The sequence below is a fragment of the Lynx rufus genome, unplaced genomic scaffold (assembly GCF_022079265.1).
Source record: "Lynx rufus isolate CCGP_SWC_20201006 ecotype Redwood Valley unplaced genomic scaffold, mLynRuf1.p SCAF_2, whole genome shotgun sequence".
Lineage (NCBI taxonomy): Eukaryota > Metazoa > Chordata > Mammalia > Carnivora > Felidae > Lynx > Lynx rufus.
The window spans coordinates 213,614,615-213,628,137 of NW_025814834.1; the positions used below are offsets into that span (position 1 = coordinate 213,614,615).

Genomic DNA, 13,523 nt, shown 5'->3' on the forward strand with positions numbered 1-13,523 from the left:
TAAATACCTTCTCTTGCTCCTAGCTGGGATTCAGTAAATACCAGTGGAGAGAGAGATTAACTGCTGAGTCACATATACTGTGTGTCCCAGGAGACTGGTTCTCAAGGCACTGGACGCACAAGATTGGAGGATGCGGACACGGGTGGACACGAGGTTCGCAGAACGTCTACTAACCACCCCTAATGGCATCCACCTCCCACGGTCCTACTGCAAATTTACTGAAAAAAATTAAACGTATACCAAAATGACCCCGTAGGGGAGAGGGAAGTATTGGGATTCTATAATGTTAAGGACAGAGGCTCTCTGCGCAGAGAAATCAGTGGGAAAATAGGAAACACGGCACCTTGTTGCTTTAGGGTTTGGTGCCAAACCTTTTAGAGACATCAACTGCCCTAAAGCGATGTCTTCTCTTTCACTTCTTCGGCAAGTACCGAGTGCCGAGGTGCCCAGCCCCATTTGTCCACAAGGGAAAATGAAGTATATGGAAAGGCTAACAGGCCAGGTCACCTTTCGTACGAAATGGCGGACTTGAACTCATGACTTCCAGTGCAAAATCCTCCCCCACAAATCAGGGAAAGATCTTATTTATCCTGGCATTCTTTTACCAGAGAAGCCGTCTCATCCGTCAAAGCTGGATAAAAAGGACATAAAACTCTGTTTTGTCACAAGACAATCTGAAAAGGTTTAAAGTGACAGTTAATAAACCACAGGGTACTTATCCTCATCATTCAGGCATAAAGAGGAAAGGATATCAAATATATAATTAACCTTCTCGGGAAGGATCTACCAAAACAAGTGGGTTAAGTGCCAGTGACCCAGGACTAACCTTTCAGAAAACTCACAGGAATGCTATTTAGACATAGAGCTCAGCGCAAAGATTCAAGGCGAACAGCCTGCCTTGAAGGCCGAGTACACTGGGCAGCCCGGCCTTCGGGGCCTGTTTCATACTGGTCTGGTGAGGGACATTTTTTACACAGGTATGTCCTGGAAGCCACCAGGCCCGAGGCTTTGTGACACAAGGGACAGGAAAGGGGGAGTTCTGGGCCCAGAAGAGAGACTAGGGGAAGAACCAGCAACTCGAGGTAAAGCAATGGTTTCTGGAGCAAGAGAGGGGAACACACATTCCTTTCACTCAGCCTAAACGCTTTTACAATCCAGGGCAGTGATTACTGACCTTTCTGGAGATGCAGCCCCTATCATTATTTGCTTCAGGCCTTGCCTCCCCTGTCTCTCTGTGTCTAACTGGAGAGCTAAAGTTAATGAAAATTAATTTTCCAGCTGCCTTTAGGATGGAGACGCCACGGGATGTTGCAAAGCCAGCACTGTGAATCAATAAATGGGGCTTTAGTCAGGGATCCCATCTGAGAGCCACTGTGAGCCATGAGTTTGGGCATCTGACCAGACCGGATTCGAGTCCTGCCTCAACCACTCCCGTAGCTACAGGAGCCTGAGCAAGGTGCCCTCCTGCCGAGCCTCCCCGGTGGCATCTGCAGAGTGACGATGGTACCAACGCCTCTATGTGGCTGGAAGAATTAGTGACCGGGGCTCAGGGTATGGCATCCAGTCAGCATTCTTACTGTTATTATTAGTCAGCTACTAGTCCCAGCGGGAACATCCTGCACCATGAAGAAAGCCTTTCAAAGGTTTAGAATTATGGTCATTTGCACTAGGCTTTAACATAAACAAAAACACTCCCCCCCCCTTTCCAGCAGATAAACACCAGCCTCCAAAATGAGTTTCTGGAGTGGTACCATCTTTAAAATTAGAGTGCTGGATTTGGTGGTTTCCAAAATCCTTTCCAGCTCTGACAGTGTGTGATCTACGATCCAAGTTAGGACATCTTTATTAAGCACTTACTGTGGGCCTGGCCCAGATTTATGTACTGCTGGGGACACAAATACAGCCTTGGACCTATTCTCAAGGATGACAGTCTCGCTGGGAAGGTAACAACCCCATATGTGAGACGGACAGCAATGAGGGTCTGCAACACAAACCGAAACACTTGCAAATCGAGGGAGAAGAGGAAAATGTGACCCTTGTTTTAAGGGTAAAAAAAAAAGGGAGTCCCTGCTACATTCTGGAACCATGTAGGCTGCCGGTGTGCTGGTGTTCTCCACTCAGGGTCTGGACAAAAACACTTTTCCCTGATGCCACAGAAGAGGTGAGGCAGCGGCCAGTGAAAGAGCCCTTCTCAGAAGCGCGATGTTTCCAGAGGCGCGTGTTCTGCCTGAAGAGTGCCCAGCGGCACCCACGCTCCTTCCGGGGTTTTGTCCGGGTCTCTCCCACTTCCTCAGACTCTCGTTTTCCTTGAAAAGAGGTCTGTCCTTGGAACAGATAAGGTCCTGACTACGGATTTCTGGCAGCTGACTAGGAAGAAATGAAAAATCCTATAATACTTTCCGCCCCCCCTAAGAAAATATGATAGAATCCTCTGGGCAAACTGCCCACCACCACCCCTGCCCCCACCCACAACACGAGTTCAATACTCGAGGTTTGGGAGTGAGCTCGTGCCAAAAACTTAACTGCCAAGTGATTCTGCTACTGCCCCTTCACTCCCCCAGCACTGATTGGACCCGGGTGTTCTCAGTATAAAAATACCACATCGACCACAGCAGGGATGGGGTAAGATGACCTGAGAGATCACTCTTTCCTCTAAATGCTGGATTCTTCTGTGTGCTTCGTAGCTGTGGAAAGGTGCCCACACCTACTCAACTTACTTACCCTAGGACTTCTGTCTGAATTCCCACTTCTCTGTGGGTAAACAAATTATTCACGCAAGCCAACTGGACTTGTCTTTTGTCACTTGTGGGTCCACGTAAGGGACACAAAGATGTTATTAGCAGGAAACTACTACCAAAGTCTTCATCCCTGTAACGGTGACTGACAACTCAGGAAATGGGAAGATGTGGAAATCCATGATCTAGCCAAACCCGTACTGATTAGAGGTTAATCAGATTTTACGGGGAGAGACTCTTTATAAGAACTAATCTGAAACCAGTGAGTTGACGGGTGCCGTGGTCAAAGAGGCTGGGCCTCGGGCCAGTCCACCGGGCTTCTGAGTATGAATCCAGGGCACCAAAAGCTTGTGGCCTTCTCTCACTGTGGGAGCACTGAGTCATACTCAATTCCACCTCTCTCATTCCCCACCTCAGTGGGAAAATAAATCATACCCCGTATCTTATTTCTCCCTCAAAGACAGGGTAGGAACACGGGCTGGAGAGGGCGGGGATTCCAGTAAGCACTCTGTACGGTGCCCTCCGGCACTGGTCTTCTCTGAGGCTGGGAAGTGTTATTTCACCCGTGTCCTTGAGTTAGAACACGATCGTCAAAACACAGCCAGGGTGCCCATGACAGCCACGGTGTGCCGTGTGGCGGTGACTGGGCAGGACATCCGTTACCGCCCCACCCCCAGTTCTGTCTGTGTATTTTAAAAAGAAAAGCCAAATGCCACGAGACTCAAACTCACTTTGAAATGTCTTCAGAGCAGATGCTCTTGGGCATGCTCATGGATGTCAAAATGGGGGGTGAAGCTCGGAAGCAGAGATTCAGATAAGGGGAAAACTGATCTCAGAGGCAGCAGGGCAAAGGCTGAAAACCGTAAGGATATGAGCAAGCACAAAGCAGCGATGCACTGACCCACCAAGCAATCAAACATGTACAGAACACATGCTGTGCGCTAGGCTAGCACTTGAGAGTCCTCAATCAGAGATGGCTTCTGCCTCCTGCCTCCGAGGACCTCGGAAAAAACTTCACACCTGACTTTGGATTCTGTGGCACTGAACAGCCGTGAGATCATGGACAAGTAACTTCACCTCTGGGAGCCTGTGTCCTCATCTTCAAAATGGGAATGAGAATATCCACCCACGGGGAATGCCGGAAGGATTAGACAATATGTGTGAAGCACTGAGCACAGAACCTGATACATACAAGGCATCCAATGAAAACAGTACTGCGTTATCTGAACTTCCATTTCTTCACCTGCAAAATGGAAATAATCAGGTCCCGTGGGGCTGTTGAGGGTTAAGCGAGATGGTGTGTATACGCAGGACTTGGCAGGTGCATCCCCGGAGAAGCGGAAGCTATGTGCCCAGGGGCAGAAAAGCCCGGGACAGACAGCATGGGCCAGGCTCGCACGCTGGGGAAGGACTAGCACTCAGAGGGAAATATGTAGACAATTTGTAACTCTCCTTGGTAAAAACGATACCTGGACACCAGAAGGAGCTTTGGGGGAGACGTAGGTCAATATAGCCCATTTTGTAGCGATTTCAAGTCCACAGAAGACTAGAAAGTTTCCAAGGAACACAACGTCCTTCAGAAAACCTGCTCTTGGGGCGCCTGGGTGGCGCAGTCGGTTAGGCGTCCGACTTCAGCCAGGTCACGATCTTGCGGTCCGGGAGTTCGAGCCCCGCGTCAGGCTCTGGGCTGATGGCTCAGAGCCTGGAGCCTGTTTCCGATTCTGTGTCTCCCTCTCTCTCTGCCCCTCCCCCATTCATGCTCTGTCTCTCTCTGTCCCAAAAATAAATAAACGTTGGAAAAAAAAATTAAAAAAAAAAAAAGAAAAAAAAAAAAGAAAACCTGCTTTTACACTTGCGAAAACAACACGGATTTTTGTCCTTTCTTTCACCGAAGGAAGCTTTAGCATACACCACGCTTGTGAATTCTGGCCACAGTCGGAAGTCCTTAATTTCTGGAAAGCCCTATCTTCAACCGGGGGGTAAGAAAATCTCAGAGGCGCTTCAAGATGCCAGTTCTACTGCATGGCTGACGTACCCAGTGTCAATACCCCACCTTCCAGAAAGAATCCCATTGTCCATAGAAATGGAGCCGCTACAAATTAGCCCGGGGTTTGGGGCCAGGCTCGGGACAGTTGGTTTTACAAAACTGAAATTCAAGTAGATGCTGGAATAATGCAAGAGAAAAATTCACGCTGTGTCCCTCTGTTTGCTCCGATCAGTTTTCCTGACCCTTTTATGATATTCAGCAAGCATGGGATGCCAGAGATATTTGGCCAGTGTAACAGGAGCCTGGGCTTGAATTCCCCCCCCTCCACCCCCCGCTTCTCTGGTGTTCTTCTTTCACAGTTATTTACCTAATGGAAATTTCCTCTTTAACGTCCTTGTTCCACCAAGTAATTGCTGGTGACAGTACCTTTCCCGTCACCAGGGCAAATGGTGGCCACAAATAGTGGCAAAGGGAGAGCAGGGCCGGGGCGTGGCCGTCTGAGGGGGTCTCGCGTCCTCCCACCCAGAAAGGTGTTCGACTGCACGGCTCGGCCACCAGTGGCTGCGATTCCAGGCGGCGCCGTCAGCTCCGCTAAGCGGGGGCACGTCAACTCGCAAACGCAGCTGTACGCCCGGTGCCTGAGAGCACGGCCGATGTGCACGTGTGTCCTGGCGGCCGTGGCTCAACTCTCGAGCCTCAGTTTACCTAGCTGCAAAACACGAGACTCTCAGGGGAGCTCTAGCGCAGAATGCCTGGCACCGCGTCTGGCACAGGGCAGTGGGCCCCCAATTTTTACGAGTTTCTTTTTCTTAATTTTTTTTTTTTATTCATTTTTGAGAGAGACAGACAGAGACAGTATGGGTGAGGGGAGAGGCAGAGAGAGGGGGAGAGAGAGAACGCCAAGCAGGCTTCTCGCCGTCAGCGCGGAGCCCGACGCGGGGCTCAAACTCCCGCAAGTGAGATCATGACCTGATTTGAAACCAAGGGTCAGACGCTCCATTGACTGAGCCCCCCCCAGGTGCCCCGATTTTTACAGGTTTCTTACAAGTGGCGCGGAGGCTTAAGTTCGAGAGTCCTTTCCGGCTCTGCTGGGACACCAGTAGAAAATGTGCTGCCAACCCCTCAAGTCCTCCACACGGAGGCGTCACCACTTCACTCTCTCACCGTTACCATATCCACACTTAGAACCCATTCTCCGTGTGGGCGTTGCCTTGACATCGAAAACCCCTCTTGCGACCCTTGTGGCAAAGAGGCAAGAGTTAACGGGGAACGGGATCCAGCCAGCAACGGGGATCAATCGCTGGCACGAGGCCAACCAAACGGCCAGACGGTGGAGGGTCAGGCCGGGACTGGGGAAGGGCATTAATAAAGAAACAAAGGAAAAAAGAAGGACATGGAACAAGTTGAGGTTTGGCAAGAAAGAGGCAATTTTGGACCCCGGATCTCTCTCCTCTCCACTAGAAGTGGGACAGGTTTGTCTGTTTTCAGTTCTACTTGGTTAGGATTACGTATAGCCCTTAAGGCAAGGAGAGGAAGGAGGAAGAATCCAGCACAGAGACCCTGCATAAGAATAACAAAGACACTTTTTTAAAGCTAGGACTCACATTATACAGCAGTAACAGGCCCAAGCCAATGACCTTGCTTTTTTTTTTTTTTTTTGTCTCTGGTGATGTACAAACCCTCTGACCCTGGGACCTACATACACCATGTTGCTATTTCATGGATAAACACTTATCAGGCAGCAGACACTCCTTCGCAGTTAAGAAACAAAGTTATCCAAAGCCACCCAGAATTATCTCGGCACACAAGGTCTCAACATAAGCAACAAAGTCAGACCTCAGGATTGTCCTGGTTCTTAACTAGCCCAAGACACACGCCTGCTGAATTGGCAAGTCTCCCTTGCTATTCTGCAACTCTGACCCGGTTTTGAACTCGGATGTTGTCTCAGATTAATCTAGAAGCTCAGAGTGGTTTGAGGCACTCTCCTGAAAGGATTGTGCCTTTTCTTCAAAAAGTATTGGCAGAGTTGGCTATAAGGCTTTAAAACCACAGCAGTAAGCAGAATACACAGGGGAATCAGGAAGACTGATGTTCAACAACAGACACGTGCCACGGCTTCCTCACTTTCAATTTTCCCTGGTTTTCCTATACCAGGTGTAAAGAATCATGTGGGCAGGATGAATCTTTAAACCCAGCTGCGGGATGGGATGGGGTCCTACCTTCAGCCTGTCATAAGCTTTTCCCCAGAAGGGGAAATCACGTTGAGGGTGCCAGGCCTCTACTCGTCTACTGCTGAAAATCCCTCGAGGCCCACAGGAGAAGCCAGAGGTGGGTTTCAGTAGGGCTGGTGCTAGTCAAGGAGAATAAGTCTTCCCACCCCATGAGAGACCTCCCGTTTGCCATCCTAACCAGGCATAAATTGAAAAAATATGAATATGCCTAAATGGCCAGTTTCTCAGTACTGAACCAGGAGATAGATTATGTTATGGGGGAAAAAAAAAATCCCTCCAAGGATCACACCATAATGGCTGACTTGGCCAACAAATGATTTCAACTCCAGGGAAGCACACAGGCTTTGAAAAGCAAGGCAGGCATCCTGGTCCCAACTCTGTCACTAGTAATCAGCGAGGTCAACACGAGCAAAGCACAGTCTTCAGGGATCGGTAGCTTCATCTATAAAACAGGAAGAACACTACCCACAGAGTCGCTGGAGGAATCCCAAGAGACCTTGGTTTTAAAAGGACTTGGGGGGGGGGGTGGAACAACACGAAGCGATGTGTAAATGCCAACGGTTATTACCGCAAATCCTTTTCTTTCTTCTAAGGACAGCACTGCTCCCCCTTCTTCCCTGACTGAATCCTGCATATCTCATCCTGTAATACAGGAATCACCTTATACCCGTTCTGGAACAAAGGAAAGCATAAAGAAGTCAACTATACATAGATCGAAATCTCAAAATACAGAAACTAGAAATGGAATGGAACATTTCACAATAGAAAAGAAGCTCGAGCTTATCTCATGTCTAGTCACAAGGATTTCAATCTTGTACTTGGTATTTCAAATAAATAGATATATTCTCTTTAATGCCAAAAGCCTGGGAAGGAAGGGGGTGGATGACCCCGTAAAGAATAATCAGAGATGCTAGGCACTATTGTAAACTGGGCTTCTTACTGACAAAGTCAGATACATTTCAAGGGTTTGACATATCTTGATGAGGTTTGGTTTTGTTTTTTAAAGAAAATGGTCTCCACCTGGTTTCTTCATATAAATGAAGTTTTATTTATTTTTTATTTTATTTTTTTGAGAGAGAGAGAGAGCACACATACACACACAGCAGGGAAGGGGCAAAGGGAGACAGAAGGAGAGAATCTTAAGCAGGCTCCACACTCAGCGTGCAGCCGGACAACGCGGGGCTCGAGGTCACAACCGTGAGACCGTGACCTGAGCCAAAATCAAGAGTCAGATGCTTAACCGACCGAGCCACCCAGGCGCCTCTAAATAAGTAGAGCTTTAAATGAGTAGGCAGAATAAAGGAAAGCTTCCAACTGCTGAAGACCGTAGTGTAACTTCTGGAATTGTAAACATGAACCAACACCGTTTACTAATGTATCAGGCATTGTTCTAAGGGCTGGCCATCTTTGAAATCATTTGTTAGTTTAATCCATAGGACAACCCTATGAGGTAGGCCCTGTTATTATCCCCATTGGACAGATGAAACTGGAAAGACCATGATCACCTCCAACAAAAGTCTACTAAGAATCTACCTATATTTGACACTGGGTCATCTATGGAGGGAATCCAACCATGATTTTTGTTATTCCCTCCATGGAAAATTCCTTCCTGAATGCCAGTGAAAATCGCATACAGATGCCAAGTAGACATCTTTCCTTTCCTAAGCAATGGTGGCGACAAATGAAGGAAGCTAAGAGAAGCATAGAAATGATAAAGTTTCTGAAAAATTACATGCACATCCCTGAACAAGAAAGAGAGTCAGGCTCCAATTCCCTTCCTTCATCAACACCCTACCCCCTTCCATCACCCATTTTTTTGCCTTATGCCATGTAGCCTACTTCCTCCTTTCCCCAAAGTCATCACTATCACATCTGAAATGGGCCCCAGAGAAGGATGAAGTTCTGGAGACATCCATTACGTGGATCATGTGACCCCACATTAGGTCACAGTACTAGTGGGCGCCATTTACGGCTGGGAAGAAAGATGGACGCCAAGCTAGGGTGAGGGTCGGGACCAGTGATTTCGAGAGCCCCTGCTTGCACAGAAAAGGTCTGCTCTTCCATCCCAGTTTCTTACAGAAGGATTTGCGGAAGGGGAGCTCAAAGATTTGCTTTGTCACAGCTGGTCTGGTCAAGCAGATCTAACTACAAAGACCACTGCTCCGGCAAGGGCATTCTATGTACCAGTGAGTGACACATATGGAGATACAAATTCAAGGGGGAGGGGATGAAGGCAAAAGAGAGCTGCGGGGAGAGAATGAGCGTGAGCCCACCGCACTCCTGGGTAAGAAAGGATCCTGCAAGTGTGTCCCATTCGGCCTCCACTCCTCTAGTCTGTGCAGCTCCAACGTTACTCCTGACAGCCCCGCTTGTCGAAGAGTCACAGAGAACCCACAGTGGAAGCTAAGGGGCTGTTTTTTACGACTACTCGACATTTTATGGGGGTGGGTGGGGTAGAGTCTGCACTGGGGACAACCAGACATTCAAAAGCCAACACCTCAAGGTGTTCAGGAAGTTGTTCATTAGCAAGCGTGATGAACATGACAGAAAACACCACATTCGGAACTGTTGTTTGGCACCTGGAAGAACAAGAGAAGGTGAACCTCTCTTTCTGGGGTTATGATAAGAAGGGGAAGCAGCTCAGCTCCTAAGGCACTTACGTTAAGCCCTCCCTCGTTTCTCCTGAGACATGGCTTGTTCCCCAGCTCAAAGGAAAGGGCAAAAGAAGGTTCTTTGAGGAATGGCCTCAAATGTTCCCAACCCTTCAGATGGGCTAAGATAAAAATAAAATGGCAGTTTAGCTATTTCCCAACAGCTCCGAAGAAACCTCCGCTCCTTGTCTGTCGCCTGAACTGCTTGGTGGCCTTTTAGGATGAGGCGTTCTTGCCTTTGCTATCTTTCAGCCCCACAAAGGCTGAGTTGGGGGTGGACATTCAGAATTCACACCCATCTACTTCCTGTAGATCTAGGGTTTTTCAAGCCTGCTGCATTAGCTGTTTCCAGGTTAACAGATTTCAGGCCTAAAAAACAAGTCTTGGAATGAGGAAGAAAAGCCAATCCACTTAACAGTGAAAAAGGGAATGTGATCAGGGAGGCTTCAAAATTACTAGTACCTTTTAGTATATTCTACTCTATAACATTCTATTATTCTAGTCTATCGTTTACACTGAATGGTAGGTTCTGGGATTCGTTTGTCCTTTAAACTGCACATATACCATATGACACTCTATTGATGGGCTCTTCCATGATTTAAAAATTATTTATCGAATTAAAAAATGTTTATGGAACTTGTTTTCTAAATATGTGACCAAAGGCAGAATTCATTTTTAAAAATAAAAATTAGCTTTATGAAAATCATGCCTGTGTGTGAAATGCCACCATATTCAAAAACATCATGAACAGAACGTTTTGTAAATTTTGGCAAACAGGCAGGAAAAGAGGAAAAAACGGAAGCCCACAAATAACCTAAGGAAAACAATGAAAGATAACTTGGACGGCCATCTCTTAAGAACCTTGCAGAAAACTCCTCACTGCAATGGTGGAGACAAAAGCCAACTGCATAAAGGTCCTTTCTCTATTCAATACCTTCCTTCCTCCCATAAGAACAAGGGAAATCTTGGGGCGCCTGGCTGGCTCAGTCGGACTTTGGCTCAGGTCATGATCTTGCAGTTTGAGTTCAAGCCCCGCATTGGGCTCTGTGCTGACAGCTCAGAGCCTGGAGCTGCTTCGGATTCTGTGTCTCCCTCTCTCTCTGCCCCTCCCCTGCTCATGCTCTGTCTATATCTCTCTCAAAAATAAACAAACATTAAAAAAAGAAAAGAAAAAAAAAAAAAGAAAATCCTCCATTCAGACACGGGGTAACAAGTCTTGTCATGTGACTTTAGTTTCCTCTCTTAGGTTAGAGCCACAATGTCCAACAAGGTGACCACGTGTCATAGGAGGCATTTAATATGTGGTAGGACAAATTAAGACATGCTGTAATGCAGCTCCATGTTAATGGCAGGGAGCCTGCTTGGGATTCTCTCTCTCCTTCTCTCCCTCTCTGCCCTTCTCCCATTTGCGCATAAGCGGCTCACACGCATGCCTGCACGCGCTCTCCCCCCCCCAAAAAGTAAATAAACAAATTTTTTAAAAAAGACATGCTGTAAATATACAATACATACTGGACTTCAAAGACGAGGTGAAAAAATAATGTAAAACATCTCAATTATTCTTACATACTGATTACAAATTGAAATGAGAATATTTTGGATATTATGGGTAAAGTAAAAAATAGTAAAAATCATTTATGCTTCTTTTTACTTTTTTAAAAATTCTACTAGAAAATCTTAAATTATACAAATTATGTGGCTCATATTATATTTTCATTGGACAGTGCTGGTTTAGAGGTCTGACTCTAAAAATTTTAAGGACACAGCTTATTAAACTAAAAATTAAACTCAGAAGGTACCCGAGTCTCCAATTTCAGTCCATTTCTTCCACTCAGACTTTATCTCTAGGTAACCAAGAGTATCTTACAAATGGCTGCTATTCACCTAAGCAAAGAACAATAGTCAGAAGGCAGTGGTTTGGATTTAGGGAGAAAAAACTGTGATTACTCAAGATGGAAATACAGAAGGAAGGTCTCATGTCTCCAATCTTCCTGGCCTCTTCCTCTCAGACTGACAAATATAATGGAATCTGTTCTATCTGAAAAAGGCCTTCCTCAGGGCGCGTGGATGGCTCAGTGAGTTAAGCGTCTGACTCTGGATTTTGGCTCAGGTCATGAATTCACAGTTGTGAGATCGAACCCCACATCCCCATGTCGGGCCCTGTGCTGAGCATGGAGCCTGCTTGAGATTCTCTCCCTTTCCCCCTCTGCCCCTCCCCAGCTCGCACATGCACATGTACTCTCTCTGTAAAATAAACAAACAAAAAAAGGGCCTTTTTTTTTTTTTAAAGCTCCCTGCCATTCGAGCTGTCACTCGCTCCGTTTCCCCCTCTGTGGCCGTATCTTTCACAAGAATGTTCTAAACTCACTGCTGCCACTGTCTATTTCTTCTATTAACTGAAGGTTCTGAAGGCATGTGCCTAGAGCAAATAATACAAGACAGGCAAGACAGGGATGAAAACACGTAATGGTGTCTGTCTCTCAATATCCTTGAAGTTCAGACAAAGCTGGAAACAGAGGGCAACAAATTTGGTAGCAGTTAAAGACTGGTTTCTTAGCACCTCACTCAGAGACGCAGGATCCCAGGCATCATTTGTTCCTGGGCTACAGGTGTAAAGCCTAAGGGTGTATCCAACAGGCAGCATCTAGGGAAGAAAACAAAAGCCATCTCAAGTCCAAGGCAAAGGCAGGAGACAAGACAGAAAGAATTCCCTGAGATGGATGGAAGAGCTATCATTTTTTTTTTTTTTTTTTTTTGCATAGGGTGCCTGTGGCTTTGCTGATGGGCAGGAAGGGGTGTCTCAGGGGATTTCAGACCATAACGACTTCTGTTAAGTCTACCTAAGGGCCAGGGAGAGGGGACAACAGGAGTTCATTGCCTTGGATGTTTCTTAATCTTCAGATAAGTGCCACAACTTCCTGTTAGTCAAAGAGGAGCCCACGATGCACTTAAAATGAACTTCAAAGAACAAGATGAGAATGTGAAACTGGGAGATGGTCCCTTTAAAAACTACCTCGCTCCAGGGATTCAGTGATGGTGGCCCTTTTAAGTTCGAAGGGGGCGGGGTGAAGCTTGTTGAAGGCACACCCAGTGCTGCGCCTGTCTTGTCCACCTTTGCATCCCCAGACCTATGGACACAGCCTGGCGTGGGGTGTGGACGTACATGTGACAGTGTCAACTCTGGAATGGACAGGTGCTGGTGCCCACAGTGAGCCCAGAATGAACCCAGAGTCGCTTTGGGAAGCAATGACCAAAAAGATTCTGCCATTTGACTTGAAAGTCTGTCTTTCTAAAAATGGGCTTCTTCATGTATGCAAATACATTTTCTTATGTTGAGGGGCATCTGGTTTTGGACCTCGATGGTACTTGACTATTCTGCATATTAAGCTCCAGATGACACTGAGGAGACGAAGAGATTCTAGCCAAGTATTCTCTCTAAGGCATTTTACTGGGAGGCAGAGATCCCCCTAGGGAAACAGCACAGGAAAGTGGAAATCACAGCAGGTCTGGAGTCGTACCTCTGGGTTCAAATTCCGCCTTCACTTACTGGCTCTGTGATCTTGGGCAACTTCTTGGAGACTTGGTCCCTTACCCACAAACTGAGATAATGCCCGACTCCCAGGGTCTGTCGGCTCCTTTCCTCCTTTCCTCTCTTCCCTTCTATACACATACACATACTGATAGTCAACAGTGTGCCAGGGCTGGCCGTTCTAAAGGCTGGTGACATAGCAGTGGATAACACAGACAGAACTTTTATCCCTTATAGGATTTATATGCAAATTGCATAGACAATCACATAAGTAAATAAAATGAAAGTGATAACAAATGTTAAGTAAGAAATGAAGCAGGTAAGGAGGATAAGAGATGGTGTTGGAAGGCAGGGGGTGCAATTTTAGGGGGAGGAGGGGGCACCAGGAAG

At 46.9% G+C, this 13,523-nt stretch overlaps 1 protein-coding gene across 5 annotated transcripts in view; it reads right to left on the bottom strand.

The window, feature by feature from the left end:
* Nucleotides 1-13,523, bottom strand: part of VPS13D (vacuolar protein sorting 13 homolog D) — a 258,372-nt gene that overhangs the window by 50,029 nt on the left and 194,820 nt on the right. The gene's annotated exons all lie outside the window — the stretch shown is intronic.